Below are 8,570 nucleotides of genomic sequence, written 5' to 3'. Positions count from 1 at the left end.
TTTAGACTAACTAAGGCTTTGTATGGACTTAAACAGGCCCCTAGGGCTTGGTATCAAAGACTTAGTGGATTTCTAATTGAGAAGGGATTTTTAAGAAAAAAATTGATAGCATCTTGTTCATTAAAAATAAGGAAAATAATATACTTTTAGTTCAAATCTAAGTAGATGATATAATATTTGGTGCTACAAATGAACATCTATGTAAAGAATTTGCAAAATGTATGAAAGAAGAATTTGAAATGAGCTTGATGGGGGAATTAAACTATTTTCTTTGACTGTAAATTAAACAAGCAAAAAATGAGACTTTTATAAGTCAAACAAAATATATAAAAGATATGATACAAAAATTTGGTATGGAAAATAGTAAACTTATAGACACACTTATGAGTACCTCCATCAGCCTAGACAAAGATGAAAAGAGAAAATCCATAGACACAAAGCACTATAGAGGCATGATTGGAAGTCTATTATATCTAACAGCCAGTAGACCCGATATAATGTTTAGTGTGTGTATGTGTGCACGTTTTCAATCAGCACCTAAGGAATCACGCCAAATTTCCGTTAAAAGAATCCTAAGATACTTAATATGCACAATGGACTTAGGACTATGGTATCTTAAAGACACTGGTTTTGAAATGATCAGTTATTCAAATGCGGACTTATGCCGGTTGTAAGATAGATAAAAAAAGTACAAGTGGCACATGCCACTTCTTAGGAAGATCTTTAGTTTCTTGGTTTTCTAAGAAACAAAATTGCATGGCTTTGTCAACTGCTAAGGCCGAATATGTAGTAGCTGGTAGTTGTTGTGCACAAATTCTTTACATGAAACAACAATTAAGAGATTTCAATTTAAACTACACAACTGTACCAATTAAGTGTGATAACACGAGTGCGATTAACATATCTAAAAATCCTATTTCACACTCAAGAACAAAGCACATTGACATAAGACACCACTTCCTAAGAGATCATGTTAAAAAAGAAGACATAAGTCTGGAATTCATCAATACAAATGACCAATGGGCTGATATCTTCACTAAACCACTCTCAGAAGATATATTTATAACCATAAGAAGAGAACTTGGTCTACTACATAGTAGAGAAGTAAAATAAAAGGAACCAGACTTAAAGAAATATCTACAATCTCTAGGATCACCTAGGGTTTGTCTCTTTTAAGTGATCAAAATTTGTTTTGACATGTTCTTTGATGTGTTGTATAATTCAACACTGAGTTTGAATTGCTTTCCTTGTTGCTTGTAAAATAGACTCATGATATGTGATATGCAGCATGCTACATGTGGATGTTTGAAAAATTGGCATCTTGAAATTGGGATTTTGAAAATCTAAGCATAAAGTTATTTTTTAAATATCTTGACCATGTATACTTATGATCACATGAAAGAATGAAAAATTAGAATCTATGAGAAGTGCATGATAAAATTTCAATATGAATAACTAAGATGTATATTGGTATCCATGAATATATCACTTGATCTTTAAGCAATACAACATGATTATGAGCATTGGTAATATTGTCATGATCTTGGTATTTTAATAATGCATTATGCATGACAATTTTTTTTAAAGTTTTTTTTCACAAATATGAATGTTGAGCACCATATGCATGATTGAAAATTCAAAAATGTCACAACACATATGAAATAAGAATGCCCAATTTGAAATATGATGTTGAATCTTGGCATGATTGAGAAGTGTGTGATCATATGTTCTTTTAAATGTTTACCCTTTTTGATTGATGTCAAAAGGGGGAGTAGTATTTGGAGGAAAAATTTTGGCTTGATTGAGAGCATGATATTGAATGTTAAGCATGTTGAACATTATAGTATTTGAGCATGATAGCATGATAGTGAAAGATCATATTTGAGCATGTTGAGCACAATAAGAATGAAAAATTGAGCAATGAGCATGATTGGACTTGAATCTACAAATTGTTAAAGAAATGCTTATTGTAAGGGAGAGTAGAATAATGTTAGTTGTAAGGGGGAGATTTTTTATGCTTATTCATATTTTTTGTTCCTCATTTGTCATCATAAAAAAGGGGGAGATTGTTGACCTAACTAGACTTTTCAATCCTATTTTGATGATAACAAAATGAAGGATGCTTTAACATATGATATTAAGTGATGTGTTTTAGGTAAAAGAACTCTCAAGGTTGATAGGTTGAAGCTCAATGTTAATCTAGTGAAAGCTCCTCAGAATGTTGAAGGCAATAAATGACAAATGAAAAAGTTTAAGGGCAAGCAAACACAAAGTCAAAAGTGAGCCTCAAAAGGCTGAAGGAGGCTGAAGAATTTAAGAAGACCATAATTAGAAGAACTGTTGTAAGTACTTCAAAGCCAAATGTTAGTTAGATATGTGAAGCTCTCATAAGTCAAAAGAAACTAAGAAACACCTTGTTAAAAGAGCTCAAAATATGTTTTTTTATTTTTTTCATTTTGAAGCTCATTAGGCAAAGAGACTTAGAGACTTTAGTTTAAGTCTTTGAACACATTTTTCAAGGTTAAACAAGTTAATACTCCAAAATTAATTCAGTAAAGAAGAGTTTGATTCAACAATTTAATTAAATGAGGAAATTGTTCTTTCGAAAAATTTTGAATTTCAAAATTAGTTCAATAATTTAATTCAATGAGGAAATTGTGCTTTGGAAAAATTTTGAATTTCAAAGTTAATTCAATAATTTAATGCTACCTAATTAAATGAGAAAATTATTTTTTGAAAAAATTTTGAATTTCAAAATTAATTCAATAATTTAATTAAATGAGGTTTGAATTTCAAAATTAATTCAATAATTTAATTAAATGAGGAAATTGTTCTTTGGAAAAATTTTAAATTTTAGAATTAATTCAATAATTTATTGCTACCTAATTAAATGAGAAAATTGCTTTTTGAAAAATTTTGAATTTCAAAATTATTTCAATAATTTAATGCTACCTAATTTAATGAGGACATTATTCTTTAAAAAAACCTATAAATACCTCTTTGGGTAGTAAAAAAAACAAGATAGAGAAAACACAAGAAAAGAGAGAAATCAGATAAAATTTGAAATCCATCTTGTGCTGAAATTCTCCTGAAGTTCTTCTTTACTCACATCTTTTGCTCGAGAGGAATTCTACAATTTTGGTAGATTGAAAAGCTCGGTTCCGGGTTGCAATTCTATTTCTCTTTTAAACGAACCATTTGTGACTTCTAAAAACTTTAGAGCTTCATATATTCTAATTTGTTTTGGTTTTTTTGAAGTACAATTTACATCTCAATTTGTACAACCTGTTCTAAATTTTGAGAGTATTTTTTGTACACAGAATTTATATTATATTCTTGTAGATTATGACGATTCCAGGTTTTTTGGATCGTTGGCTAGGCGAGGGATTATCGCTTAGAGAGGTACTGCTTTAACCTTCTGAAGGAGTGTGTAAAGGTATTGTTCTGCCTGGTAAAGGAACATGTTTAGTGAATCCTTTGATGATTTATCCAAAGGCGAGGACGTAGGCTGTGTTGAAGCCGAACCTCATAAAGTCCTGTGTCTCACTCTCTCTTTCCCTTACTCTTTATTTTCAGTATATTTATATTGCGTGAATGGCTTAAATTTGAAATCATATACACTACGTATATTTAGAAATCAAACAAACTTAAAGTTTAATTTTGATTTGCGTTACGGAAACCGAAAGGGAGTACGTTGGTTAAACCATACTTTGCGGAAACCATACAGGAGTACGTTACTTAGTTAAAACACCCAAAGAAAATTAATTAATAGTTTACTTGAATTCTGAATTTTGGGAAAAGTGAGGATGTGTGGTTGTAAATCATATAAAAGAAGTTAATTTATTTTAACAAGCATATCATTCAACTACAGGGCTTGATTCATATTTATAAGACATACATAAAAAAAACAACCGTCCTAATTTCTTACTACTGTATATCTTAATTTTGGTTTGGTTGTTTGCTTTCAAATTGTGTTTGATTAGTTTGGATAGTGTGGTTGATTGAAAGGTTGTTTAGTGATTTAGTTGTTTAAGTGCTTGTGTTGTTGATTGTATAAAAGAAACCAAGTTATTGTGTGTTTGACAAATTAAACAAACAAGTAAAAGAATTGGTTAAACAATAAAAGAAGTTAAGTATTCTTAAAAGAAATTAAAAAGAAAGTTTTTAAATTCCCAATTCACCCCCCTCTTGGGAAGCTATCCTAATTTCATTTCTTTTTCAAAACATCCTCGAGATCGGGCTTGAGGAGTTCGAGGGTATTGTTAGAGTTTTTTAAGGACTATTGAAACAGGGTATATGATGATAATATTTTGGGAATGAATGTAAAAACCCCAAAAAGAGATATAAAAGATTAATAGAATGATTCAAAAAAAAAATAAAAAATAAAAAATAAATAAAATAAAATTAAAAATTTTAAAAATATATATATTAATTAATTAATTAATTAAACGAATTAAAAAAGAAAAAGAAAAAAAATTAATTAATTAAAATTAATTGTTTTATTAAAAAAATATTATTAATATTAATTAAATATTATTATTATTATTATTATAATATTTATCCTCCTGAAGCTTCAACAAGCTTCAGGAGATTCAAGTATTATTATTATTATTATTATTATTATTATTATTATTATTATTAGTATTCTTCTTCTTCTTCTTTTCTTTTCTTTTCTTTGTAACTTTCTGCATCTCTCTCTCTCTCTCCTCACGTTCTCTCTCCCTCTCTCCTCGATTTCGAGACGGATTTTCACCCGATCGAAAATCCGAAAATACCACTGGACTCCATTCGCCGCTGCCGTCATTTCTACCGGAGCGGATCGGTGGTAGGAGCGGCGTAAGCGTATTCCCTAGGGTAAGCCATTTCTTCCTTTTTCTTTAATTTCTTGTAAAATATAAGCCCAATTGAGGAACGGACACCACCACGAGAATTTAGGGATGATTCTCTACAAGTTTAGTGGGACAGAATTCTCGTGGGGGTGTCGGGCCAAAACTCCAAATTTGGGGTGCGGCGATTATTAAGGGGCTTATTTTTAATTAATTAGTATTATTTTAGAAATGCTAAAATATTGAGCATTTTGGGTTGAAGTAGGATTTCTGGAATTTTAGGCCCGGGTGAGCGCCGCGGGTGTAATTTTGGGACTCGCAGGCAAAATTTAGAAAATTAAGTAGGGGTGTTAAATAATAGTTTAAATATTAATTTGAGGTATATGGAGTTTAGGGAAGGCTAGATGGGTATTATTTTGGAGAAATAGATTAATTAATTTGGGGAAAATGTAAATTGCAGGAGTTGAATTTCAGACGCCAAGGGCGTAGAATTTGGGATTCTAGGGAGACTCTCAGGAAGTCAGGTAAGGAGAATAAATTATAACAGTGTTTTTAGAATTATTATTTGAATGAATATGTGAAATTGAGCGTATGATATTTTATCTGAAAATTATTATGATATAAATATCAGATAAATTGTGTGGCATTTGAGTAATTGTAAATTGTGATATTTTGGAGTGTAAAATATAATAATGTATAATTTCTGAGAAAATATTGAAATGAGAATTACTGATCTGATTAGTATTATTATATGAGTAGAATTGTTTTGCCTGGAAAATGGGATTTTGTGAATTATTGATATTAGAAAATAATGAAATGTGGTATTTATTTGTGAGAGTGAAAATTATTTGCATGAGAAATGAGTATTTTGGGAAAATGTGAAAAAAATACATGAAATATGATATATGATATTACGAGATAATGAAATGTGCACAGAAAATGATGAGAATATTTATATCGAAATAAATTGTGATATACTGGAATATAATTGATAAAATCTGGAATATAATTGATAAAATGCCAATACCGCATAATAATTGCGGGTATGTGGTGGTAAATCCTGTTGGATGGTTATGATATTTAGCACGGTACCGTTGCGAGTGGTGTTAGTGCAACCACACGAACTCTTGGAGCGTGTGGTGTGACAGTCGACTATGCCATTGTGTAGGGTTGTTGGGCCCCCTGAGTCCGGATCAGAGTATTAGGCCGGCCAGTCGTACTACAGACGCGATATGTGATATGATATTTGATCTAACCGGGTCGGCCAACCTCGGTTAGATCCAGCCTTTGGGCCGCACAACATTGACCATGGGGGGAAGCATGGCGTGTATAGAAAGATCCTCAAGGTGGCCATGAGTTACAGACGCGATGTTGGTATTTGAAACCGAGGATACTCATGAGCCGGAAAGTAAAGTGGAAATGAAAAGTGAAAGAATGATAAAATTGGCTAAAATGAGAAATGAAAGAAAGAATGGAAATTGAGAAATAAAGAATGATAAAATTGAGAAATGGAACAGTGTGAGTTAATAATATAAATAATTAAAGCGAAGTGAAACTCTCCGCCTGAGAGCTTACTGAGTAAGGTGAGTGCCCTGATGGGTATCAGATGTGGCTATACCCGGCTGCATAACGTGTTAGGGCAGAGGGAAGCTACCTGTATGGGCGGGTAATCTTCCCTATTCTCAGGAACTTCGCGTGTAAATATGTGTTGGAAATCATTAAATTTGATAAATGATTTTTAAACTTATAAAAGCTTGTGTTGTATATTTATATGATTATGTATTTGTGAAATCAGTGTATTTTCTCAAATGAAAGGGTGATGTGAAAAGTAAAGTGTATTATAATTTTACTCATTTGACCACACACTGTAAATAATCTATTCCTTCTTACTGAGATGTGTCTCACCCAAATTATTTAAATTTTTCAGGGAACAGAGATAGGCCAGGTGGTAGAGCTCCGTGATCATAGGGAGCTGGGACCCTGAGATACAGGGTGAGTTTTGACTAGGGAGGTGTGGTTTCCTAGGATTGTATTATTTTTGGGTATGAGATAGTGTTGTGTATTTATGTATGTTGATACTCTGGGTATTGTATTCTGACTTATGTGTATATACTGGCTTCCGCTATTAGGTTGTTTAATAAAATACTTTTTACCCGGTATCCAATACGGGTCGGGTCGTATGAATGGTACTAGGATTGTTGACGTGGCCGATTTGTGGATGTTGTGGATTTATGACGTGATTATTTATTTATTAAAAGAAAAAAAAATTGTGCGAAAATCGGGGCGTCACAGTTTGGTATCAGAGCCTAGGTTGCTAGGTTCTGTAGACTTTAGTAGACAGCGGAATACAATACCAGAGTATAGGAGTGGATTTTGAGAGAAATAGGAGATGGGTAGATTGAAATGTGAGTTAGTGGTTATTAGAGGATGAGGTGAGAATTTAGGATTCTATCTTGCGGCCTAGAGGCAGGAGTACCGAGGTTGTTTCTGTGTTTTTCCTGGGGTGACGATTTTAGGAAAACCATGGATACTACCGCTGGGTCTTGTTTCTGAGTGGTAGGATTGAATCTTAAATGGGGATTAAAGATGTGGATAGAAGAATAATTTAGGAGTTATTGTAGTGTATGGGTTGCGTGATAGTGATTGTATGCTAAGATTAGTTGTTTCCTTTGCAGGATGGATCGGGGAAACAGTAACGCGAATGCAGGAGGTGATGGAGCAGGACCTTCTAGTATGGGTGGTACAGACCTTGACGTAGTGTTACGTAGCGTCACTTAGCAGGTGATGGTTGAGATGGCCAGGAGCTCGGGGGAGCAGAGCTGCACGATCGAGCAGTTCACATGTATGCGACCCCCATCTTTTACTGGAGGAGCAGACCCATTGGTAGCAGAGAACTAGGTTCAAGACATAGAAGACATTCTGGCAGTCCTATCATGTACAGACGAGCAGAAAGTATTATTTGCTACCTTTAAATTTACCGGGGAGGCAAAGCACTGGTGGAGGTCAGTGAGAGTACTGGAGGAACAGAGGCTTGACCCTATAGCGATGACGTGGAGTCGCTTTAAGGAAATTTTTTTCGAGCAGTACTCTCCCGTTACAGTCAGGAGTGCAAAGGCGTCGGAGTTTCTGTATCTGATGCAGGGGTCTATGACGGTGCAGCAGTACGCAGCGAGATTTGTTCAGCTGTCCCGCTTCGCCCCGTATATGGTGCCAGATGAGAAGAGGAAGGCGAGGAAGTTTGAGCAGGGCTTAAGACAGAACCTGTATGAGCAGGTGGTAGGTTTCCGAGCTCAGACTTTCTCAGACATAGTGGATAGGGCTGCGGTGATTGAGAGCAGCATACAGCGAGGCGCAGCAGCCCAGAGTCAGAGGAAGAGGCCCACGCCTTCTGATTTTCAGGCAGGGCCAGGTCGTGGGCCATGGAGGAGATATGATACCGGAGGGGGACGACGACAGGGAGGAAGAGAGCGAGCAGTACAGGGTAGACAGATGTTCCCTACATGTCCCAGATGTTTGAGGAGGCACCCAGGAGAGTGTCAAGCGAGAGAGGTGATCTGCTATCAGTGCCACCAGCCTGGGCATATCGCGAGAAACTGCCAGGCACCACCAACGGTAGCGGCTGCTCCTCGACCATATAGAGGAGGCTACCAAGCACCTCGAGGTGGACAACAGAGGAATACTGCGCCGGCGCGAGTTTATGCATTGACGCCTGGAGATGCTGAGGCGGCAGGAGATGTGGTGACA

The 8,570-nt window shown here is 34.8% G+C and overlaps 1 long non-coding RNA gene across 1 annotated transcript; it reads left to right on the top strand.

Moving 5' to 3' along the window:
* Positions 1-3,381: 3,381 nt before the first annotated feature.
* On the top strand, positions 3,382-7,628 carry LOC131150805 (uncharacterized). The gene is made up of 3 exons (XR_009135604.1): positions 3,382-3,436; positions 6,754-6,818; positions 7,502-7,628. It is a non-coding gene; the product is annotated as an uncharacterized LOC131150805 (long non-coding RNA).
* The last annotated feature ends 942 nt before the right edge of the window (positions 7,629-8,570 follow it).

This window comes from Malania oleifera, chromosome 3 (genome assembly GCF_029873635.1).
Source record: "Malania oleifera isolate guangnan ecotype guangnan chromosome 3, ASM2987363v1, whole genome shotgun sequence".
In the NCBI taxonomy this organism is placed as follows: domain Eukaryota; kingdom Viridiplantae; phylum Streptophyta; class Magnoliopsida; order Santalales; family Ximeniaceae; genus Malania; species Malania oleifera.
The sequence above is the reverse complement of the archived record's forward strand: the minus strand, read 5'-3'. Positions and strand labels throughout refer to the sequence as shown.